Source organism: Anastrepha ludens, chromosome 2 (assembly GCF_028408465.1).
Source record: "Anastrepha ludens isolate Willacy chromosome 2, idAnaLude1.1, whole genome shotgun sequence".
Classification (NCBI taxonomy): domain Eukaryota; kingdom Metazoa; phylum Arthropoda; class Insecta; order Diptera; family Tephritidae; genus Anastrepha; species Anastrepha ludens.
Window position 1 is genome coordinate 32,631,466 of NC_071498.1, and position 25,946 is coordinate 32,657,411.

Here is a 25,946-nt window from a genome sequence, read left to right on the forward strand (position 1 = left end):
CTTCGCCCGCTGCCAGCGCTCTCACTCGCTTGCATGCGCTGATTTGTTTCTTTATTCGGTCATTATCCTTTGTACGTGCAGATTTCTATTTATTCTTATTGCTATTCTTACATCCTGCGCATTTGAATACACATCCGTACGAGCGTTTTTTGTGATTTGTTTTTTTATTTTTTCATTTGAATGTTTAGTATGAATTTTTCTCATTTCATATTTACACAATTCCACATTTTATTCCTTTTTACATTTGAATTCCCATGTCAATAGTAGAGCAGAATGTCTGAAGGGGCGTAGGATTGCAGCATCTAAACAATGTTGCCTTAGTTTCCCACACTTGCCATTAAGAAATGATTTTATTGGTGGTGGGATTATTGTGCAGAAAGATTCCCAGTTAGTTGCTATTGAGATATACAAGTGCACACATACGTATGTATATTTGACAGTTTGGCTGTTGACAGTTGAAATTTTGAAATTCTTGTGATCATTTATTCAATGCTTTTGGATTAGTACATTTAGATCCATCGATCTTGGAGGCGTAATCAAATTGCAGGGCTTTTCATCAAGACGCACATCTCCAATCAGAGTAAAATTTCGGCTTAAACTTTTTTATTGTGCGTACCAATTTGGAAATCCAAATTAGATGGGTTAGTCTTAAGGGGTTCCTTCTGCAGGTGCTATAGAAATTTTACCCTTGGCTCCGAATCATTTGTCCAGTACCACTTTAAAGGTGTCCCGAGGAGTTATATTCAACTCGGTATTCCATCTCAGACTAGCTTATCTGAAACGCACTGGTCCACTTATGGCGCGCAACAGTGAAAATTGTACAAGGTAGCGCACATTTAATCAGCTTATCCAAGGTCAAAATAAAGATTTCCATCACTCAGAGTAATTTTTTATTTAGTAAAAAAGTTATTCTAAAACAAAATTCGATGATTAATTTGGGCCACCAATTCATTGAAAGTTTTTGTTATTTTCAACAACATGGATTTTCAAATACATGGATTTCAAACTGCAATGATTCTGTTTTGTGGTTCGACGTTCGGTCTTCGATTGAATTTTTATGTAATTTTGGGTTCTCAACTGGAATTTATTGTACGAAATCACTTGTCTAGGGTGGATTCACTTAAAATTTCACAAAAGAAGATTCCACTAAAATTAAGCTATAATAAATTTCCTATTTTACCAAAATCGTTTACTCGATGGTCAATGGCTGAGAAGCGATGTGTCTTCTTCCTTTTTCCTTTCTTCTCTTAAGTCTTACTAGAAAAGAGGGAGGCATTTAATAACCCAAACTTTGTGTTTTCGCATTTGCACGAAGCAACGTAAAACTCGAAAAGTTTCCTAAATCACATTTTTTTGGCATACAAATAGAAATATCCTCAGACAATGGCTAGCCATGAAAGACATAAAAGTGAAATACGAAATGAATGAAATGAAAATTCCATACTTCAAAGCAGCAGCGTTGGCGACTCCCATAAAGTGAACCAGAACTTTTATTCTCAAAACAAAAACAACATTGAAGGAGCCAAAGGTACATCGTTGAAGAAATACACAAGGCGGCGCATCGGCACGGCCAGGGTGACGACGCGCATGAAGAAAGAATCCCATAGACGAGCTGTGAGCCTTAGTTGCGGCAAGTCAACACCAATACAACAACAACAACGATGATAGCAAACAAAAATAATATGTTACATTACAAGAAAAACGCCACTGACAAAATAGAAAAAAATTGAAAAACAAATAAAGACAGCGTCGGGGGTGCAAAGTTGCGAAAGGGAGCTCAAACTGCTCAAGAGATTCGATGGTTCTGGTGCCCGTAGCCGGTCGTTTTCAATGGTTCATGCGTGCTCGCTTTTGACGCAGCACATATACAGATGTGATGAGATGATTTGTTGTTTTTTTGTACCATAAATCCAGTTTCACTGTCTGCCGCATGCACTTGTAAGCATCAGCTAACAACAATTGTACAACACCAACACCGAACCAAGCCGCCATTAGTGAGAGCAGCAGCAGCAACAGCCCAGTCACAACATCGAATGGAGCTGCAACAACACTACCTTTTCGTGTCGCCGTGAATTCGCACAGCGAGAGTGCAGCAGCGAATTATGTGCTTCTGGTCGTCTTTCATTTGGCGATTGTTGTTGTTAATTCGCTTATGATTAACAGACGAAGTAGCCGGTGCATTTGCGGTGCATTTCACCTTATGCTGTGATGTGTGCACTTGTAGGTGTGTCTGAGATGAGCGGTGTGCCGTGCAAAGACATATGAAGAGTCTGCGATATCGGCTTGCAGTTGCCAGACATTTTGTTTTTTCAATGTCACGACAAAAACAATTATGTATTTGTGTATAATTTTACTGAAAGGAGTGAAGTTTTTTTTTTTGTGTATCAGAAGACGTTAAAATATTAAAGAATAACGGTTTGAATTTATAAGCCATGTGTGTTTAGATAGCAACTGTAGCTTATTCTGGTTTAACTGAATATTTGCTGCCTCAAGATTGACTGTTCTTCTCCAAAATTGCAAACTATAGTGAATGATTTGAATAATTTATGAAATCGGTCTGCAACTTCGGCCGACTCGCATAGAAATATGAGACATGAAACTTCTAAAAGGTGTAATGAATGTACATACACCTGTGCTCGAAATAATAGTAGTGCGACGAAGTACCAAGTTTTATGTATGTATATATTTTTTTCTTTTTTTTGTATTTTTTATGTTTTTATAAAAGTATAATGCATTCTTAAACGAAAACCATGCATCTCAAAGCTCCCAAATTTTTACAAAATTAACGGAAAATTTAAAAAATTATTAAAAGAAAATATATTAAAGTATCCCACTTTTTATTCAGAATTCAGAAAAAAGAAAAAAAATATGCATTAACATTTTTAGCTTCTTATTCAGAATTTTTAGAAAAATTCTAGGTATGCAGTTTTATAGCCCATTTAAGTTTAGTATAATAAAGTGTAAGTTTGAAGTCTGTCGAGAATCGCGATGATTTTTGATTTTAATTTTTTGCATACCATGTTAAGAATTATCTTCCTTCTAAAGCACTTTTATGCATTGATTTTTGACATTTTTTTTGCATATTTTATTCTATAAAGTAAAGGGTTTTTCAATAAGGTCGGTTAGATGTTGAAATGTAATAAAATGGCGTTTGCTGTGTGGCACGTAGCGCCGTCCTGCTGGAACCACATGTCGTCTAGTTCCATATGGTTCAATATGGGCCATAAGAAATTGGAAGGGCCATCACGTCTACCGAAAAATGGGCGCAATGCGCGCAACGTTTGCGTTAATGAACACTCATTTTGATAATAAAGTTTTATCATTTGAACGTGCTGTTCAATCGTGTAACTTGCCATGATGATTTGGCATAAACAACTGAATAATAAACAAAAGATTTGACAGAAGTCACCAAAACAAAATGGCTGCCACAGGGCGCCAGAATCGACCCGCGCCAATTGAAAAACCCTTTACATGGAAGTCTTTTATATGGAAGAAAATCCTCAATAGCACAGCGAAAAATCGTGTAAAAAATCAACGATAATTTTGAGCCAATAGTTATTGATTATACGAGTTTGACTTGCCCATATAATAGAATATTTTCAATTATCAATTATACTTTACTTCATTTTATTCAGACCTTTTTTAAATTGTATACACATATATTTTTGAACCCGCATATAAAGGGAAAGGTGATCAAAACTTGCAATAAAATGTAACGGTTATCGGGCATTATGGCAAAAAAATCGTAAAATTTAAAAAATTTCTGCCAATTTTTTTTTAATTTCACGTCCCATAACTCCCGGCAGAAGAAAAGTCGGAAGTTGACGAATCATTTGTTGGAAAGCCTAGACTATTAGCTATCAGTAGAGATAAATATAACCTTCATAGAATCTGCAACAAGCAAATTATAGGGCGTTAGGAAAAAAATACCAAAAATTGCAAAATCCTTCCTACTTCCAAAACGAAGCATTTCACCCTTCCGCTCCCAAACGATTTTTTGTTCTCATTCGCCATCATCCCACGAAAAGCGGTACACCCTTTTATTGATACTTGTGAATTTCAGTCGAAAGAATCTAGTGAAATTTCTTTTCTATCATTAGCGGTAGGTAATGTGCTAATTTACTATGTTTTTGCGTTAATTTATTTCAATTGGTTTTGTTTTACTTAATAAATTTATTCTATTTTAAGTGATCTAAAATGTTATTTTTATTATTTTATTTTATTTTGAAACTTTACAGATCCCATACCATCGTATCTTATCGTCTAATTCTCTTACATCTTAAGTATCTTGAAAGCCCCAGATCCGTATTGGGTCTATGATTTACTTACGACGTTATTAAAAGTGTTGTTGATTGCCCTTACTTGTTTGAAAGGATAAGATTTAATTACCCAAGCGATTTCTTAGAAATTTTCTACCATTTTTTTGTAGTCATGTGAGAACACAATATGCCAGTAATGTCCTCATTTTTTGTACCAGTAGAGAACTTAATGCCCCAAGCAATGCTACGCCGTTTGACTTTTCTCTCCCAAAGTTTTTTTGTTTTTTGTAATTCTAGAATTCTTTGTTTTTTACTAATTTATAATTTTAAATACTTTTAATATTGTGTAATAAATTCTTTTAATTTTAAGTTATTTTGTACACTATATAATCTGTAAAGTAGACGTAATAATTAAATATTACAATAGTATTTATTATTTTTCAATTTAATTTTTGTTTTTTTAATTTTTTTCTAATTTACTTCATTTCTTTCGATTTTATTTGCTTTTAATTTTTTATTATTATTTATTTTATTATTACTATTTTTTCATTTCATTATTATTAAGGTTTTATCTATATATATAAAAAGAAGTTACATTTCCTTGGTAATCTTATAACTCAAGAACGGGCTCACCTATCCAAACCAAATTTTTAGGCTTTGTTTGGACTATTCAGTAGATGGTTTGTGTTTTGAAATTTTAAGAATCGGATACCAGGGTCTCGAGAAATAGGCCAAAACGTAAACCCGGGTAATCCTATGATGTGTTTGTACAATATGAGTAGCAAATGGAAGCTGTTGATGATTCTATAGTATAGAGTATTTTTGATGCCGCTCCGTGACTAGGGTCTCGAGATATAGACCAAAAAGTGGACCTGGATAACCCTAGGATGTGTTTGTACAATATGGGTAGCAAATGGAAGCTGCTGATGATTCTATAGTATAGAGTATTTTTGATGCCGCTCCGTGACTAGGGTCTCGAGATATCGGCCAAAATGTGGACCCCGATAACTTAAGGATGTGTTCGTACAATATGGGTAGCAAATGGGAGCTGTTGATGATTGCTATAGTTAGAGTATTTTTAATGCCCCTCCGTAACTAGGGTCTCGAGATATAGACCAAAACGTGGACCTGGATAACCCTAGGATGTGTTTGTACAATATGGGTAGCAAATGGAAGCTGCTGATGATTCTATAGTATAGAGTATTTTTGATGCCGCTCCGTGACTAGGGTCTCGAGATATCGGCCAAAATGTGGACCCCGATAACTTAAGGATGTGTTCGTACAATATGGGTAGCAAATGGGAGCTGTTGATGATTGCTATAGTATAGAGTATTTTTAATGCCCCTCCGTAACTAGGGTCTCGAGATATAGACCAAAACGTGGACCTGGATAACCCTAGGATGTGTTTGTACAATATGGGTAGCAAATGGAAGCTGCTGATGATTCTATAGTATAGAATATTTTTGATGCCGCTCCGTGACTAGGGTCTCGAGATATCGGCCAAAATGTGGACCCCGATAACTTAAGGATGTGTTCGTACAATATGGGTAGCAAATGGGAGCTGTTGATGATTGCTATAGTATAGAGTATTTTTAATGCCCCTCCGTAACTAGGGTCTCGAGATATAGACCAAAACGTGGACCTGGATAACCCTAGGATGTGTTTGAACCACATGAGTATCCATTGTAAGTTGTTGATAAATGCTAATGAAAAGAGGACTTTTCTTTTCGCTGGGTCACTAAGGACTCCAGATATAGACCAATTGGGAACTCGCCTTCAGGTTAAGAGATTGCATTCTTATGTACTACAACCAGTTAAAATTTTTTTAAAAATTCTGAACCGTTATCTACATATATTTCTCGAACTTTACAGATTCAAGGTCAAATATACCATAGAGCTGGGTCTATGCTACCATTCCCAGATGGTGACCATCAATTTTTGCAAATATATTTTATTGGTGATGAGAATCGTGAATTAGATCAGCGCTGTGCAATTTCGGCGAAATTGTTCAAAGTGGCACTCGATCTGATGCCCACCGATGGCCACAAAATCATAATAAAAGCCGATAAAACACCAATTGGGAGCACGCCAGATGATTCAATGTGCCAACGATTGATGAAGTAGCTACTGTTGTGGTTGGTGAACAGTTTCAGCCACGAGATATTGTTTTGTATCGTAGAAATGAGCAATAACATCGTATTTCAGAACTCCATCGCTGTTATGATGCATTGCAATACCCCATTTTGTTTTGGAGAGGGGACGATGGCTATCATATCAACATACCAATGATAATCCAACAACTGGTACATACACATTTTATTTTTGTTTAAATATGATTTTTAAATAATTTTCATACGCTAATTAATTTTTGCATCGCAGGTCAAAAATCAACGAAAACCGTCAGTGTGATGAATTTTTATTCGTATCGATTGTTGATTCAATTTTTTATCGAATTGCAAGTCATTTTGGACGCAAATATAATAAAAAATTGAATGCTCCAGGAGGAACTGGATGAACATTTTTAACTTTATTTATTTTAGCATAATTTATTTAGCGTAAAAAATTGAAATGGAAATTAAAGAATCAAAGTTTAATTACAAGTTTTTATCGGCTCTTTCACCTTACCTGTATATAGGTGACCACCACAATCAAATTTAAAAAAAGTACAGAAAAGGCTATTGTGACATCTTTAGAAAGTATGTTGAATGAAAAAAATCAACTAATTCAACTGTTTAAACATTTTACGAGTTCTATAAAGAAAACTTAATATGAAAAATTTCTTGCGATATAAAAAAACATTTTATGTATGGTGGTGCGAAGCCCACTGGGAAATGCTAAATGCCATTTCCCATTATTATTAAGGTTTTATTTTATTATAATTCGTTCTTTGTTTTTCTTTTCATTATTTTTTGTAAATTTTGCAAATATATTTATATTTAATTTCAATATGTCGCATTCATTTTCCATTTTCAGTATTGTAATACTCTGGCAACACTTCTTCCCATTATGTAAAGTGCAATTCCTTGTGGAGCATTTTAAAGTTGTGCAACATTGTTGCGCCATAAAAACAAAAACAAAGATAAACATCGAAAAGCAAGTAAATGAAAATAAAACTTTCGAATTCCATTCATAGTTTTTATTTCATTTCTCACTCTCTCTCTCTCACACACACTCTCTCTCGCTGTTGGTAGTTTTGCATATACATGGCATGCTCCTTTTTGCAAATGCGTGTATTGAGCTGCACTGCTCCCTTCAGCTACACCACTGCAGGCGTTGGCGCTCTATTGGCTGTTGCTTCTCCAAATTCTTTCTACTATTTGTTTGTGTTTCACAGCTACATTACCACATGTGGAAATTGCAATTTCCCGTTTGCTTACATTTATGAGTATCGAATAACACATGTGTGTGCGTATGTATATCCTTAGTCTACAGCAAAGTGGGGTAGGGGAGCGTTGGAAACGGGTCTATTTAGTGGAGGCAAGCAGGGTTGTGTTCCTATCCTGTGACTGCCTGTCGTCCATAATTATTTAAAAACAAGCCGCCAATTGATGTTTTGTCGTTGCCTTACATTCTTTGCTCGTTGTGAATGTTTTTGCTGATTTTAATGTTTTGTTGTTATTTTTTAATATGTTAATGTACATATGTACAATACATATGCTTGTTGTTCTTCGTTATTGTTACACTTTTATTATTTGCCATTTGTTGTAACTTTTTTGTTTGCTTGTGTGGGGTAACAATCGATGCCGACAACACCTTCAACACAACTGTAGTGGTGAATAGCACAGTCACCAGCTAGTCGAGCAGCAACAATTACAACAACTATGCCGGTGATAAATATTGCACAAAAGTCAGCGGCTCAACTGTTGCAATGGAATAACAGAAATAGCAACAACAAAAACGACACTCAGCATCATCATCATTATTATTCGCCACATAAACAACAACCATAACAATGTTATCCCCCAACGATGTGATGCGCTGCGATGTGTTGGTCGGCTGTTGACTGAGCTTTCGCTATTTTGTTGCCCCCACGGAGCGTTTGTCTGCTTGGCTGTCAGGCTGCCAGGCTGTCGATTCGCCGTCTGCATTTCTGTCTCTATTTTTATGTTCGTCCATGCGCTCCTTGAATCATCCGTTCTTTCGACTGTTCATCCGCCTGCCCGTCCGCTCATATGTCTGTTAGTCTGGCAATCAACGCTACGTTCGTTTTCTTTCATTTCATTGTCGGCTGCTGCCACGTTTGCCTCGACTGTCTGCTTGCAACTCCAACGGAAGCCGACAGCAGTATTGCAGTTTCACTAGTATTGTTGTTGTTTTTATTGCCATTTACAAAACTGGCGCGGCAGGCGCTGGAGTTGAAGTTAGACATTTTTGTTGTTCTCAAGTGTTTTGCATGCGGCTGGTCTGAGCAGACGCACAGAGTGGGGCTTGTTTTGTGTTGTTACCACTGAGTTTGTTGTTGTCGCCGACAGCTAGAAAATACTGTTGAGGTGCTGGGAGTTATTGGTTTTGTGCTGGTTGGTTGGCCGGTCGGCTGGTGGCTGGTGGCTGGAAATCAGTGTCTCTTTATTGCAATGAATTAATGAAATCGTGTTGTTGCGGTGAATGGGCGAATCCCTCAGCATAAGCTGCATGCGCGAGAGTATGCATACACCGATGCGCATATTTAGTATAGTAATTTACAAACAAGCGAGCAATGAATGAGTACTTTTATGCGATTATATGCGATTTGTGGTTAACTCGTTTTATTTGAAAAAAAAAAAACAGAAAAAACACTAAAGAAGAAATACTGATGAGATTTTGATTTTTAGCTATTTAATGAAATCGGCTTTAATTTCCAAGGATTTAGCTTAGGTAGTAGTAGTTGCCTCCAGGAAAGTGATACGCTTAGACTAAATGGGTCATTTCTAGTGCCTTTGTTGAGGCTTAATTTATATTGTCAAGTTTTTCTTAAGGGGGGAGCCTGCTTTCGAGGCTTCAAAAAATCGATATTTTTTTTTGCATTAATGTCTTCCCAAACTATCCAAGAATGTGTCCTCAAAATTTCAGAAGCAAATTCAAAATATTTTCGGAGTTACAGAAGAAATTGTGAGCAAGCGTCGAGCAGCTATACGAGCTGATTTTTTATATACAAAAACTTTGACGCGCGATTTCTCGGTTTTTTATTTTTACGATTGTTCCTAATTGGCGGGAAAGATAGGGAAAAAGTTAAACGTCCTATCAAAACGAGATAACATTAATTGTATTCGGAATTAAATTCTCTTCTAGTTGAAACTAAAAAAAACCTTAAGAAGCTATATTTAGCTATACTATACTAAAATAAAAATTTGTTTGGGTTTTTGGTTTGAGATGAAAATTGCGACCTGCATCTTTCCCGCCGCACGACACATGCACACTCGAGGCGCCTCGGCATAATGCTTGTACCAGGCATAATATGACATATATTTTAATGAAAAAATTTTAGAACACGGTTGAAATATATAACAATAAAACCTGAAAGTTTCGTTTCAATCGAATATTTCTTTCCTTCACAAAAAAATCCACGAAAATATCGATTTTTTGAAGCCTCTCAAGCAGGCTCCCCCCTTAAACTAGAAACAGCTTGTCTGTTGGGCTCAGGTCGGTCATATAATTTTGGAAGTGCTGATATGATGGAGAAGCCTCGTTGTAGTAGCTTACAAAAGTCTTCTGAGTGCGGTGAAGCCATTAGTCATCGTCGTCAATCTCATACAAGGGTGGGACTAGGAAACAGGCCGCTTCGGCCAGGTGGGACCAAAGTGGGAGAGGTGCAAGGCGAGTGGTACCTTCAAATGCCAAATTGTGCCACATTGTAAAATCGCTGAGTTTCGCAATGAAATGTAAAGCAAGAAACACACTTATATAAATACACTCTGATTAAGTAAAAATTTTGTTCATTTGAACCGAAAATAACTCTAACCCCTTTACTACACTGCCACACAAATATTAAATATATTTGAGAAAATGTCGTTTAAAAAAGACTGCGGTAAAATAAGGACAGGACCCACACTGGCTAATAAAGTCAATACAAAACCACAAAAGAAGCTTTCAATTAAAAAGTTAACCGCAAATGCGAATTCGTTGGTAGATCTGAAAACTCGCACACCAGCAAAAGTGAATTTGTAACGACAATATTAGGAGGCAAATATCGACGCCGAAATATCGGGATTGTTTTATGACACTGAAAAAATTTTTCATTACTTTCAACTTTTTAACCATCTTTATCAGAAATTTTCTGGGTAAGCAGTTTTATAGCACATTGAATTTCAGCATAACAAAATGCAAGTTTCAAGTGAACAAAATATTTTTAATTTTTGGCAATTTGTTTCACGTTCTTCTGTAGAAAAAAATTCGAGTAAGTATTTTGTATGGAAGAAAAGGCGTGACAACAGCTCAACGGCAAATTTAATCATCTTGCATCTCTTTGCACGCAATACAATACTTTTCCTTACCCCACCTAATAACGGGATTATTGGTGCTACATTGGTTAGATTAACACTTTCATGCTTACTATTTACTCATCAAAATAATGTCAGGAGAAAAACAGTTGCGGTTTGTAAACGAAACTCCTGTTTGACTGCTGGCTAGTTAAGGGGGTCCTCTAGTTTCTTGGGTCGAAAATATCGAATTTTGTTTTTTTTTTATAAATCACATTTACAACATGTGTTAAAAGTATGTGCTGAAGGATTTTTCGATATTCGAAGTGGCTCACAAGTTACGGCCTTGAACGGAGCAGGTATACTTAGCGCGCTCAACGCTATAAATCACATGCGCGAACTTTGAAACGCGTTTTTCTCGAAACACTATTTTTCAAAATAGTGACCACGATATTTCAAAAACTACTGAACCGATCTTGTTCAAATATATACCTCATCTTTAATATATTATAAGCCAGCGATTGAACTAGGATTATCATGATTGCTTCGATAGTTTTTTTCCTATGAGCGAAAAAATTAAGAAAAAATAAGTAAAAAATAGAATTTAATTTTCAAAAGTGTATACAAAAATGAATTTTTGTAATTAAGAATTCATTCTAGTTCAATCGCTAGTCTTAAATATGAAGATTAAAATGTCGTTTGGTTTTTCGATTTCAGATAAGCCAAACAGCCGCAATCTTGGTCACCGTCAAGCACCTCTTTTACTTTATGTCTTCTTGTCGGCCACTATAACTTTTATTCTATTATATATTTTGTCTTCAAAAAATTTGTAAAGCTCATTTAAATGTTACTAAAGATTATGTGAACACAATGAGATTTATTATTTTGATCGTTTGCCCATTAAAAATTATTGAAAAACCCGAATAAAAACAGACGAGAAACTAGAGGACCCCCTTAAAAGAAATCGTAAAAAAGTGACAGAGTGAATCAATGAATGCCAACAAATGAGGAATGCTTACAAAAACAAAATGAAGAAAATATCGATTCCAGCCTATATGCATTTTCGGGCTAAAGGTTGGTCAAATACGTATAGAGAGATACATACGTATAGAGAGCATAACTGAGCGGATTATGTTTTTTTTATATTTAAAATATTTTTTGAGTTAGAATTTTTTTGTTAGTTTTTTTCTGCAACTAACCAAAACCATGTAAATCAAACTTAACTTTCAAACTTTACAAAAATTTGTGAAAATTCGACAAATTTTGATCTAAATTTGCAAATTTATAATCTGAATTTTTAGAAGTTTCGAGTATGCAGTCCATTGAATTTTGTTATAATTTTTTAAACTGAATTTTTAGACAAATTTTCACTATGCATTTTTTTACTTCATTTAATTTTGGTATAATAAAGTGCAAATTCTAAGCGTCTAAAGAATCGCGCTGATAAAAAAAAATAACTTTTGGTGACGGTTTTTTTTGTTTTTGTTATACAATGAAAGCAATTTAAAAAACAAAACTGGGTTTGATTTTTTTTAAATTTGTTTGCAAACGATCTTGGGCAATAAATTTGTTTATGTGTGGAATAAAGGGCAAAAGGCCCTCAGAAAAAATTCATTAATAATCCAAAACAAATTTTAGGCGTCAAAACCAAAAACTGATTGAATTCAAAACCTCTATTCAACACATCTAAAATATTAACTTGGTGCATAATTACGTAGGTAGGGGAAATGGTTGCTGTACCAGACTGGCACTCCCCAAGTAGCACTAAAGTACTGCTTTTGATTTGATTATGAGACATACAACGGGCAGAAATCCACAGCCAACCAGAGCCGATTGGTGTAGAGAAAATTGTAACTACCACAGGCTGTCGAAGTAAAGGGCACCCAATGACCTTAACTGTCTAGCGGCTATGCGCGGACATTTACGGAGAAAGTGCTCAACGCTCTCCTTCTCTGAAAGGTCCCCTCAACTTCTGCAATGAGGATTAAATGTTAAACCTAGCTTTTCTGCGTGTGTGCCGATTGTCCAATGACCGGTAATCACAGCTACGAGTTTGGATATTGAATGGCGTGGGGCCTTCAGGACCTTCTGCGTTCTGTGTTTATTGTACTGGGCAGAAGGGGTTTCGAAAGAGCACACGAAGTAATGAAGCTCTATCTCTTTTGGGTTTTCCTGAGAAATAAGTTGTGCAATTCTCCTTTAACAACAGTTAGGGGGATGCCGATTACTGAGTAGAAAACCTCTGAGACCAATTCAGTCGGCCCTTTCGTGGCAAACTCATCAGCAAAATCAGTCCCCTCAATGTTCCTATGACCTGGAACTCAGATCAGAGAAATGTTACCCGCTTAACAATGAGTATTGATCTCCTCCTGACAGGAGTTGTCCAGTTTGAATCCGCACCATGGCGTTGTTAGAGCTTTGAAGCGCGTGTTGACTATCGAAAAAAATGTTAATATGTCCCTCGCTCCCTTGGTATATGGTATGCTAACAAGCCATAAGGACTTCTCTTGTTGCGCTCTTACATGATTTACATACCACAGAGCTTTGGTGGTAATCTGGCTGAATGTCGTTGCTTTTTACCAGGCTATCAGGTGGTTGCCGGCCTCACCAAGTCCACCCATGCCAACTACCTCAAATATGTTAAGTGAACACGCAACCAAAAGGTATTATAGGTAGTTCTATATTAGAAAAATATGCATAGTCGCCATTGCAGATGAAAAACAAGTAAACGCGAATGTAGAAGGACTTCGGACTTCGGACTTTGTTCCTACCTATTCATATGTTTCCTTATTGCTTATGACTGCTAACTTGATTTTTACATTTTATTACTTTAATTTGCCAGCTAAAATGAAATGACTGCGAGGGGTCGGGAAAACGCTGCCATCACCGGCGTCGCCAATAGCTCTGCATATGCAACTACATACGTGTGAATGCAGTACGTAACTCTTTAACATTTAGAAAGAACTATTCACTTTCATATGTGAGCTTATATTTGCCTCGCTGTATGTGTGTGTGTGTGCAGAACATATCATCACAAATCCGCACACCGCATTACAGCAAGCCCAGTGAAGACCTACAAGTTAGAAATTCCACGGAAATGGTCTCTGCGTCCATTTGACCACAAAAGCTAAGGCGGCGGCAAGTGCTCACCCGTGGACGTACTCAAATAGTCACCATAATAATAATAATGCGGAAAATTGCCAACAACACTACAGTAAGTATTAACTGCACCGGCGAGCGCAGGAGAAATCGGAGAAGCAAACATCCCAAGTATATACAGCGGTGTGTGTGTGTGTGTATTGTAGTGCATATTATTCTACAGAACTGTGCTAAAAATAATCATAAACCCAACACAGCGGCGGTGGAATATTTAACGATGTTTTCTAGGCAATGAATGTTGCAATAAGAGTTACAAATCGAATTCTTTGCAAAAGCGCGAAAAGCAATGAAAACTCATGAAAGAGAGGAAGTAGTAACTGCGAGCACTAAATGGAAAAAGATAAGAGATAAATAATATACTTTTATGTGTATAACCAATAAGTATGTTTCTACATACATACTCGTATGTATGCATAAGCGGCAAAATAAGTATTATGATAACTAATGCACATTTTAAAATGTCACAAGGTGGTCCATCAGGGGTTTAGAATTCGCACATTTAATGTTTTTTTTACTTTGGTAGTTAAAGTAACATTCGTGTTGTGTCTGAAATCTTGGTTGGACATTTATAAAGTGGGTCGCTTTTCGTTTGCACAAAGTGGAGAAGAGAAATATTAAAAACATTCGAACATCCAATAATCAGTGTAGGAGCAGTGATGCCAATTAGCTGCGGAGAAGCTGCGATTTTGCTCCGCAATTCTAATATTTTTTGTGAAGCGCCGTTAAAAATTAATGGCTAGCCCCATTCATCTTGCCATGCTCCGCCAATACTCAAGAGATGAATCGTAAGATCAAAGTTGCTAGTGCTGAGATGAGTGCCAAAACTCCCCTGAATGTGGTGAAAATTACACTCCCCAGAAAGGGTTACTGTAAAGCCAGTCGTTGAAGTCATTTGAATGAAATTACAATCTATATGTAATGGTAAAAATGCGTTTGCAGGGTATTTTGTGCTCTCTACTCATCACAATACCTCATTCAAACCCGGTTCTCTCAGTAAGCTCCATACTTAATTGAGAAAAAATGTTAATTATGTCACTCTTCCAGTAAGCGAGCGAATGTATATAAAACGATTAATCGTCATTAGTTTAATTTGGGGGTTGATATCTAAGTTCTGCTTAGCATATCTCTTCGGGACTATCGATGAAGTGCTAAGCCTCAAGTCTCAAATGCCTCTGGCTTTGTGATATACTGAAATTTAAGATCTGTGCTGAGATTTACTGGATTAAGAAAAGTGCCAAAAATTAAAATGAAAACATAACAAGTAGCTGCTTGTGTACAAAAAGAAAACAAGAAAGCAAGAACAAAAACAAAAGCAAAGAGTTTGTAACAGGTTACGGCGGTGATGATGTTTGTCTAAAACAAGTACCTGTGCTGACCATTACTAATCGCCAGCAATGCATGGAGTCGGAGTAACAATGCAGTTATTCACAAGAACATCCATATGCACCAATGTATGTACTATATACCATATATAAAATATTATATACTTAGTATTTGCTTAGTAGGTAGGTAAATATGTCAGTTTGTATGAACGTAAATGGGGATTTGTGTCTTCCATGTATGTGTATCGGATTAAAATGCGTTCAAAATAACATTAAATGCCTCTGTGGGTAGGTCTCTTGGCCGAAATAAAGACGTTGCTCATATCGATTATTTGTAGTGTTTCTAACGATATTTTTTCTTATTGCTCTTTTTTTATAATAGAAAAATTTGTACTGATTCTTTTTTTAATTTAAAAAAAATGTATTGGTGCCTTTTGTTATAAATAAATGAATAAAAATAATAATAAAATATTTAATAAAAACAAAATTAATTAAAAGAAGTTAAATAACCATCAAAATCTAAAGCAATTTTTTTTTTATTTAATAAATTAAAATAAAATTTTTTTATTAATTTTTTTTTACTTTTTTTCATGATATTATTTTTTATTCATTTTTTATTAAAAAACAAATTTTTACTTTATTTTTATTTTTCTTTTTGTTATTCCAAAACAAAAATTAAGAAAAAATTTAAACATACAAAAAAAATTAAGAAATTTTTTTTTTTTATTTAATAAATTAAAGTACAGTTTTTTTATTACAATTATTTATTTGTTTTCTAGCAATATTATTTCTTATTGATTTTTGTTTAATTAAAAAAAAAGTTTACTGGTTCTTTTTTTTAATTAAAAAATGTATTGGTTCTTTTTGTTATTAAAAAAAAAATAAAATTTATTAAATTAAAAAATCAATAAAATTTATTAAATAAAAAAAAATCAAATAAAAATTAAAATTAAAAAATATGTTGTACGTTTTTTATTTAATAAATTAAAATCCAATTTTTTTATTAAAAAAAAAAAAATATTATTATCATATTATATTTATATTTTAATATAAGAAAAAAATGTATTAAATTGAAAAGAAACAGTGTTGCTTAAAAAAATAAACAAAAAATAAAAAATGGAAATAACAAGTAAATTTTAAAATAATTTTTTTATTTGATAAATTGAAATAAAATTTTTTGTATTAGAATTCTTTATTTTTAAATTTTTTTTTGTAAATGTAATAATGTTTTTTTAATAAATTAGAATATAATATTTGTTTTTAATAAATTAAAGTATGGTACATTTTTTTGTTAACATTTTTTGTACTACTTTAATTGTCGAATTGTTGCGTTAGCGCTCATTGTTTTTAACAAAAAATAGCATACTCCCGTTTTTTATTAATACATTTTTTTTAACATTTTTTTTATTTGATAAATTAAAATACAATTTTTTTGTATCAGAATTCTATACTTTTTTTAAATTTTTTTTAAATAAATTTTTTTGTAAATTTAATAATTTTTGTTAATACATTATAATAAATTTTAATAAAACAAATATTGTTTTTTAATAAATTAAAATATTTTTTTTTAATTACTTTTTTATTATTTTATCATTTTATTGTCAATTTGTTGCATTAGCGCCCATTGTTTTTAAAACGTTTTTTATTTAATAAATTAAAATGCAATCGGTTTATTACAATTTTTTGGTTTTAAATAAATTGTTTTTGTAAATATAATACAATAATTTTTTTAATACATATATTAAAATATAAGTTTTGTTTTATTATGTATATATTTTTTCTTTATATTTTTTTATTAAAGTTTTCTTTATATTTTTTTAATTTAAATTGTTTTTTTTTTTTTTAATAAATTAAAATAATTTGGTTTTTCTTAATATTTTTTTATTCCAGTTTTTTTTTATAGTTTTTATTGTATTATTAAAATTGTTTATTGTTTTGTTTTGTATTTGTTACTGACAATTTTGGTTTTCCTTCCATCCATTTTAATGTCGATTTGTTGCTTCAACGCCCCATTGTTTTTAATTTTCTTTTAATACTCGCATAGTAAAAAGTGCTTTCAAGAATTTGACCATTGCTACTATTTGCGATTCTTATAATTTGTTTTCTGCTTGCCGCCATACGAGTAGTTTCACTGCTTGCTTAGTATCCAGTTATTGTTTTGATTTCTCTACCATTTGTTTGGTCATCAACTGAGATTGTTAGTTGGTCCGTCGGTCGGTCTGTCGACATTGATATTTACCTCCTTACACAACCAGTTTTCTTGTGTATCTACCCTGTAGGGAAAAATACTACAGGTGCTGCAAAATAAATCACCCTATCGGCGTCGTATGTCCGAAAAAAACTTCTAGTCCAATATGTTTCTAAAATAACCATTAATCAAATTTGTGTTTTTACATTTTTTTTATTAAAAAATTTTGTATTAAAAAAAATTTTTTTTTAAGTTTCTTAAAGGAAATGTTTGAAAAGAATTTATACGAAATGCCGGGGAAGTAATATTATAATAATTTTTGTTGTGACGTTTTAAAACTTAAACTGAGCTTGTGAACTAAGTTCTCGCTGTTTTTTTGATGAAAATACAACTTTATTCTGAAAAAATGGTTACAAGTGAATCATTGAAAGTATTGCCCATCGGGTACTACTTTTCCCCATCTTTCTGGTAGATCTCGTATACCGTCGCGGTAAACCTTTTCATCTTTTGAGGCTATCCACGGATCAAGCCATTTTTTGATGTCTTCATATGAATAGAACTGTTCGTCAACTATCGATCGGCACAGGTGATAATCGGACGGCGCAATATCTGGAGAATATGGCGGGTGGGGTAGGATTTCCCATTTCAGTGTTTCCAGGTAGGTTTTAACGAGTTTGGCAACGTGAAGCCGAGCGTTGACATGCTGTAGAATCACTTTTTCGTGCATCTCTGCGTATTGCGGCCGCTTTTCGCGCAGTGCTCGGCTCAATCGCGTCAATTGAAGTCGATACCGATCTCCAGTGATACTTTCGCTTGGTTTTAACAGTTCATAATAAATAACACCAACTTGGTCCCACCAAATACATAGCATAACTCTCGCAGCGTGAATATTCGGCCAAGGCGACGACGTAGAAGCATGACTGGGCAGTCGCCATGACTTTCTTTTCTTTGGATTGCTGTAATGAATCCATTTTTCATCACTCGTCACGATGCGATGAAGAAAACCCTTCCTTTTTTGCCGCTGGAGCAGTTGTTCACAGGCGAAAAAACGACGTTCAACATCCATTGGGCTTAACTCATATGGAACCCAAGTCCCATGTTTCTGAATCATTCCCAAAGCATGCAATCGCTTGGAAATGGATTGGCGGGTAACTCCTAACATTGAAGCAAGCTCTTCTTGCGTTTGACACGGATCCTCATTGAGCAATGCCTCCAATTCAGCGTCTTCGAAGGTTTTTGGCCATCCTTCACGCGGACAGTCGTCAACATTAAAATCACCGTCTTTGAAGCGATGGAACCAATCTCGGCACGTTGTTTCACTTAAAGCAGCATCTCCATAATGTTTTTGTAGCTCTCGATGCGCTTCAGCCGCAGTTTTCTTCGAATGAAAGAGGAAAATCAACACTTCCCGCAAATAGCGATTATTCGACACAAAATCAGACATTTTCACAAAACCAAAAGTATATGATACCAAAACAAAATCACTAATGTGTCGAATCAGTTTGCTTACCAAATGTCTAAGCTTGGTTTATAACGTTTAGGTTATGTTAGAATCGACTAGCACACACTGCTGGCGGCATCTATTGACAAACAGTTGCGCACCTAACATAAAAAAGGTTATCTAATCTTACGGGCTTCTGGCTACATATAAAGTGACTAAATTTCGTGCAAATATACATTTTTTTATTATTATTATTATTTGTTTCAAATATATATTATATATATACATACTATGTATCAGTATCCACTTATAGATTCCCTATAACCATTGCGAAACACTGGCGTCGCCATAGATGAATCTTAAACTTTCTTATCTGAAACTTTCTTACCTAAAAAAACTTATTTACTTTGCAGACAAACTGATAATTTTACTACTGGTATTATTCTAGTCAATGAAGGACTAGTGTGGCTTATTCTATTAACTACCATAGCATCTTTCCATACTACTTTGCTTTTTCCTGCAAGGTATCCGTTGCATGGGTATGCGCGAGTGTGTGTTGCGCTTATGCCTGGTATCTCTTGCCGCTTATATCTTTATTGGTCAATAGTAACTATGTGAGTTATTTATTAAATATTTGATCATTGCTAGCTATAAACAATTATTAACTTTTTAACAAGTTTAAGAAATTACTTGAGTTGTGTGGAGTGCCAAGCAACAAATAGCAAATAGTTATTGGGTGGCAAGCATTTGAGTGGTGATAATAAAATTTCCACCACTTGTTAAACGTTTACGGAATTTAACAGAGATTCCTTTTTTTATGTACTTAAAATGTAATTATAAAATATTTCTGATTATATTTGAAAACCTATTAATAATTTTTTCTTCTATTTTTCTTTTACAGATTAACTGTTACATAATTTTGTAAGTATTTCAATTCAGCAATAAACAGATGCACTTGTCTATTATCATATAACTTGCGTTGATGTGATCTGCCTATTAACATTTACTCTGACAGTCGAGCTGCTTTGAAATCTCTAGGTAGCTATCGAATAAAATACATGGCAGAGTTCTCTATGAACTGGTTTCGTTTTGCACCACAAACACAATGTAGGCTGCTGGTCGCAGATACAATTCTGAACACTGCACCGTGAACGAATTAACGAGGAAGAAGGTGTAGCTATTATTGGTAAACTCTAGCAAAGGATAGGCATTCCATTAACTTCTTATAACCACCGGCTGAGATTAATTTTCATTGGAAAAGCAAAAAGTAGATGGCCTGCTGAGTCTACCTGTCTGAAAACTCGGAAAATCTGACTTAAAATGCGTGAAAAAGGGCCCGTTCACTAATGCATCGCTAATACTTGGAAAATATGTCGAGGAATATCGCAAACATTATTCACCGTGGCTGTATTAGATACCTCAAAGGAATTATTATTTATTCTCCACATAACAAATGCGCTACTTTTTTTTATGTTGTATGAAGAAAATGCGCAGTGATGACAAGGAAAAAAAATTTCCAAAAAATTCATGTTTCCCATAGAAATTTTGTTTTGTGTTCACGTCAGAAATATCACTTTTGAAGAGGGATATTAAAAAAAATCAAGAGCTGAGAACTGGCGTTTTTTTATTTCGTTTTATGCATAAGGTGGCGCAAAATAAATCATCCAGATTTATTTTGAAATATTTTGTTCACTAAAAAATGCTTGTATGTTTGTGTACTGTTCCTTCTAGTTCACAAGTGTCAAATTTGATTGACGTGTAACTACATTAGAAAAAATTATAAATCTTCCGCTAGGGTGATTAATTTTGATCCACCTTGTATTTATTATGTTTCCATATTAGTGCAATCTGTTTTCGGGAGAAAATCCATAACCTGATTACACGTTACACAAAAATCCATACTAAAATATAAACCCTCTTAATTGCGTCTATTTTTCAGCTTTTTTGATATTCAGCTAATATCCTTTTCTATTGTAAATATTTACATAACATTGACCTCTATGTATATTAGTTGTTTTCAAAGTTTAGTGTTTTGTTTTTTTTTTTTTTGTTTTGTTATTGTTTTGTAACCATGTACGTACAAATTCCAATTGTCCAACTGGCAACAAACAGTTTTACGATTTTTTAAAGGCCATTTTAACTTCCTTCATTTGATTTTTAATGATAGCCCAGAGGGGACAAATTGCAGAGCCGTGTCATTTCGCGTATGGCGATGTGAAAATCCGAAATCGAAATGGGAAAATGCGCATGCATGTTTTTATGTATTTGACATTTCAACTTGACACATAAGCTTAGACGACAAGCACACGCATACAAATGCAGCACAGCAATGAATTGAAATAAATGAAAAATGGGCGATCTATTTGTAGAGCATTAAAAAGGTAATAAAAAAGGGTTGCATTTGTATTGAGTTCGATGAAGGAAGGTATTCTTTGCGCTGTGAGTTGTGTTACAATCACAAACTTAATTAATCCCAGGCAAATAAAGTTGTAGGGGATTTTTTACGAATTAATTTTATTTACTTTGGTTTCTTAAATAGAAGATTAACCGTTACTAAAGCTGAAATCGCTGTTGAAATGCTTGCATTACGAGGGGTGAGGGGTACGGAAGGAAGGAAAGTGGCACTATTAAATGTCCTATTACAATGTTTTCTTAATTGTAGGTGTTTTTAAAGCACCAAAGATTTTTTTTATTAGAAAATTAGAATTTGGCGTTCACACAATAATCCTTTTTTCAAGGTTTTCTGGCGAAAAAAAAATTATTTTGATAATACAACGCAAATATTCTAAAAATACTTTTCCAAAGTGGCGCAAAATTACTAATAATTAATTAATTAATAACTTTTTTAATAAAAAAAAATAAAAAATAATTTTGAGTGATGGGCATCTTTATTTTGACCTTTACGCGCTCCATTGTCTGTTCGCAATATTTTTCGGGACAATTTTTTTTCGGTAATTTTTTATAAATATGTATATAGTTAATTGTGTAACAAGAACCTCATGGATCAAAGTTTCAAACTTTTTTAAAAAATTCACAAAAATTTAAAAAATTTAGAGAAACTTATAGAAAAATTCTGGGTATGCGGGGGCTTCAAACTTCCACTTTATTATACTTAAATTTTATGGGCAACTGCATTATGGGGCTAGGAGTAGTTAGAGGACCGAAAAAATGATGATTTTCAATAATTTTTGTTTGCAAAAATAAAAAAAATAGCATTAACACATCATCTATCGACTAGATTTTTTGCAAAATCAAAAAAAAAAATTAATAATTGTAAAAGTTATCGCTGTTTGTGTGGCGCCCGTTTCTCCACAAATCTCTTGCGGTGATCATCACAAGTCCTTGGAGATTCATCTAGAATCAATCAGACTAGAGAAATTAGTTTTATATAGGTATATATAATTGGCGTGTACACCGAACGCCAGATATTTTTTATGAGGGGCTTTTTCATGGCAGAAATACAGTTGGAGGTTTGTCATTGCCTGCCGAGGGGCGGCCGCTATTAGAAAAATGTTTCTCTTAATTTTGGTGTTTCACCGAGATTCGAACCAACATTCTCTCTGTGAATTCCGAATGGTAGTCACGCACCAACCCATTCGGCTACGGGGGCCGAAATAAGTTTTATCAATAGATAATCTTTTGCCTGATCGAAGGTTTTTTTTTTTCAAAATTTAAAATATGGCGGATTCAGGAAATTTTTTTCAGATTTTCGAGAAAAAAACCGACAATTAATTGTTAAAAAAAATCGAAATTTTTGAGAAAAAAAAATACTTCGATTAGACACGAGTTTTTTATGTTTTTCAAAGTCAGTATACATTTTATTGAAATCTACCAAGAGATTTGTAAGTTACAGCGATCACCAGTTCAAAAAACCTCGTTTTGAGAAACACATATTTAAAGTTTTGCTATCGATTCCGGAGCGCCCGAGCGCCCTTTGATAATTGTTGAATAACTCGAAAAGTATTTGTCGGATCACTTCAAATTTTCACACAATATTTTTAAGAAAATGCAAAAAACAAAAATCAAATTTTTTGAAAATTCTAATTACCTCTAACCCCTTACCAGAAGTTTACTAAAAATTCTGATTAAAATGTTTAAAATTTGTTGATAATTGTTTTTTTTTTTAAATTTGTTAAATTTTTCTGAACTTTGTGCAAATTGCTAAGTTTTTGTTACATATTTTTATCAAAAATTAAAAAAAAATGTGGCACGAAGAACTTTGTGAATATTGTAAAAAGATTAAGTGACCTCCGTTGGTTGGGCATCCGGGTCTTGCCTTTTTGTCGTCCTGTTCGAGGCTCCTTTTTAAAAGGTCGATAGAAAATTAAATTTTATTAAGCTACCTGGAAGCTCAAGTCGTTATAATAAAAAGATGTTAAATTCACGTCTAAAGTCGAAAACGTCAGGCTAGCCAGACCTGGGTGCCCAACGGGGGGTCAATTATGTGAGCCCAAGTGTAGCCTTAAAATTTGGAAGCTAGATATTAGCTTTGTGGCCCATCTAGTAAACTTATTTTCTTATAATTTCATGTAGATCCAAATCGGCTAGGAACGGCGTTGAAAAAATATTTTCATACAAATTGGCGGGTCAATGTGTACGCATAGTCAAATTAGATGGTCTGACAACGTTTAAAGATTCAGAAAATTAGAAGTAGGTTTATGTAAATAGCATGTGGCGCAAAATTAATCATCCTTTTTTTATATATATTTTTTTTTTGTATATACTAAAAACAAATTATTTTGGGTGCTGAAACTCTTTATTTTGACCTTTATGCGCTCCATTGGTTATCTGTTTGTATACTAAAGTTGTCTAGTTCACAAGTGTCAAATATGATAAATGTACGAGGCCATCTTCCGATAGGGTGATTAATTTTGCGCCACCTTATACTTGTGAAACAGACTCATTTCCTCTCTCATCTTTTAGATCTAATCAAATAAATTGTGTTACTGTTGCTTTAATTTACCGCTATTCCTTTTAAAAAGCTTTCAATTGCTAATCATCTCGCCTCTTTTCGTTTGACGCCAAAAATGTACACTACCCGGCGCGACTGGATTAATTTGTTTGCTAACCCTTTTTAAATGATTAGGTCCTCGCCGTAGTTGCCCTAAGCGATTACTACTTTCACGCTCTGATTTTAATCTTCTGCGCATGTAATTGAAGGCTTAAAAATAACTGCAGCACCCGGCAGTCTATGCTGCAAGAGTTTGGAATCACAACCCTTTCTAATTTTGCTATCGCTCTGCTTATATTATAAATAATACCCGTTTTTCGTTAATTGCATTACAACGGCTGCGAATGCGCCCAGGTTGATCTGCGGTGAGGCTGCGTGGCACTACAGGCATTCCGCAAGCCATCAGCGGTGATTTACTTAAAAAAGAAACAAAAACAAAGTTGGGCCAGATTGAACCCAAATGCGTTTGTAGGTATGTACGTGGCCATACTTTTGGACTGTCATATCGCTGTCCTTATTGACAGTTCAAATTATAAGCAAAGGTTTTAATAAACTGGTTCCACGCCGATTGATGCCGTTCCATACAAACATAAATTTATAGACAGAACTTTCTCGTATGAATTCATAAGAACCCATGAGCAAATGTCGTCTAATTTTTTTTTATTTATTTATTTTTTTTTTTTTTTGATACAATCGCGTCGACGGCGTTGAAACCAAAATACGCAAACACACACACACACATTCAAACATTATTTACAACAATCAAACTTTACGCAATCGATAGCAGGGAAAATGCCTATGCATTAGTCGAAACGGCATATGATCTTAGTTGTGCGCATACAAAAACAAAAACAAAAAAAATGTCACATCTGCCGTCTGCGCATGCGCAACCCAATCTTACTTTCATTTTAAATATAATTTTATACAATCAAGAGGGGAATGGGAGTTTGCGTTGGTGATTAGTGCGTTGGGTTCGCTGCGGAGTTCTACTTAAATCTACATTTACCAATATTCTGATGGCTATGCACATTTGTATGTATGTATGTATGTATGGCTGCGTACATGTAATAACATTTGAGTTGTAATTTACAATTTTTACCAGCAACGCACCCCAATTATTCGCCGATCGCTGCACGCCGTTTGCCAACTGACTACCCTAACTGGCATTTGTAAGTTTTTACGTATGTCTGTATGCGTGCATGTACATGTAACTATGTGCATTTGTATGATTTGCTCGTTGAGTTGTTCTATCAGACAAGAGTAGCTCACGTACGCATAAATTTAGCCCACATACAGTCACTCCCAAATGTGATCACCCTGCAATTTGTTAAGAATTTAATTTCATATTCTGCTTTCTGCTAAGGTCAAAAATCAAATAGCTGTATAATTTTGTTGTTGTCTAAAGCAAGGAATATAGTTATTTAACTTGTGAACAGAGCGTCGTCAAAGCCGTGCGTGAACAATTCCGTCCCTAATGTCCAAAGAGTGGGGTAAAATTTTTCAGAAATATGGAAATCAAAAGTTGCCCATTTTTTTATTAAAACATTCTGTCAAAAAGTACCGGGAATTGTTCAATAAAACGCAAAATGATTGTTTAATCATCAAAAGTTATTTTATCGCCTTCAAAATAGGCTCCATTCGAAGCAATAGAGATATGCCAACGATTACTCCAGTCATCAAAGCACCTTTTAAACGCGTTTGAACATACCTTTTCAGCTTCTTCAGCGAATTCTCCTTAATGGCCTCTATCGACTCAAAGTGGCGACCGCGGAGTAGCAATTTAAGTTGTGGGAAAAGGAAAAAGTCATAGGGGACTAAGCCCGGTGAACACGTTGATTGTTCGATGATATTTGTCGAATATTTGGTCAAAAAAGTGTTCACAATATGAGCCTTGTGGGACGGTGCGTTATCATGGTGCGCGATCCATGAGTTTTCTTTCCACAAATTGGGCCGTTTCCTACGCACATTCTCTCTCAAACGTCGCATAGCTTCCAAATAATGTTCTTTATTTACAGGTAGACACCTATGAAATGAGGTGTTTCAAACGTATATTAACAAAAAGTGGTTACAAATTTAATCTTTAAAATAATAGCCATCGCTTCATTCCCCCATCTCTCAGGTAATTTGTGGATGCCGCGCCAAAAAAATTGGCCGTCTTTGGCCGCAAATCAATCATCGAGCCATTTTTGGCTCCTTCGTGAGAATTAAAGCGCTGCTCGGAAAGTGCGTGG

The 25,946-nt window shown here is 34.4% G+C and overlaps 1 long non-coding RNA gene across 1 annotated transcript in view; it reads left to right on the top strand.

Moving 5' to 3' along the window:
* Window positions 1-20,274, top strand: part of LOC128868039 (uncharacterized) — a 63,530-nt gene extending 43,256 nt beyond the window's left edge. The window contains exon 3 of the long non-coding RNA XR_008455051.1: window positions 19,666-20,274. This is a non-coding gene — a long non-coding RNA (uncharacterized LOC128868039). The remainder of the gene's footprint in view (window positions 1-19,665) is intronic.
* Window positions 20,275-25,946: the final 5,672 nt, after the last annotated feature.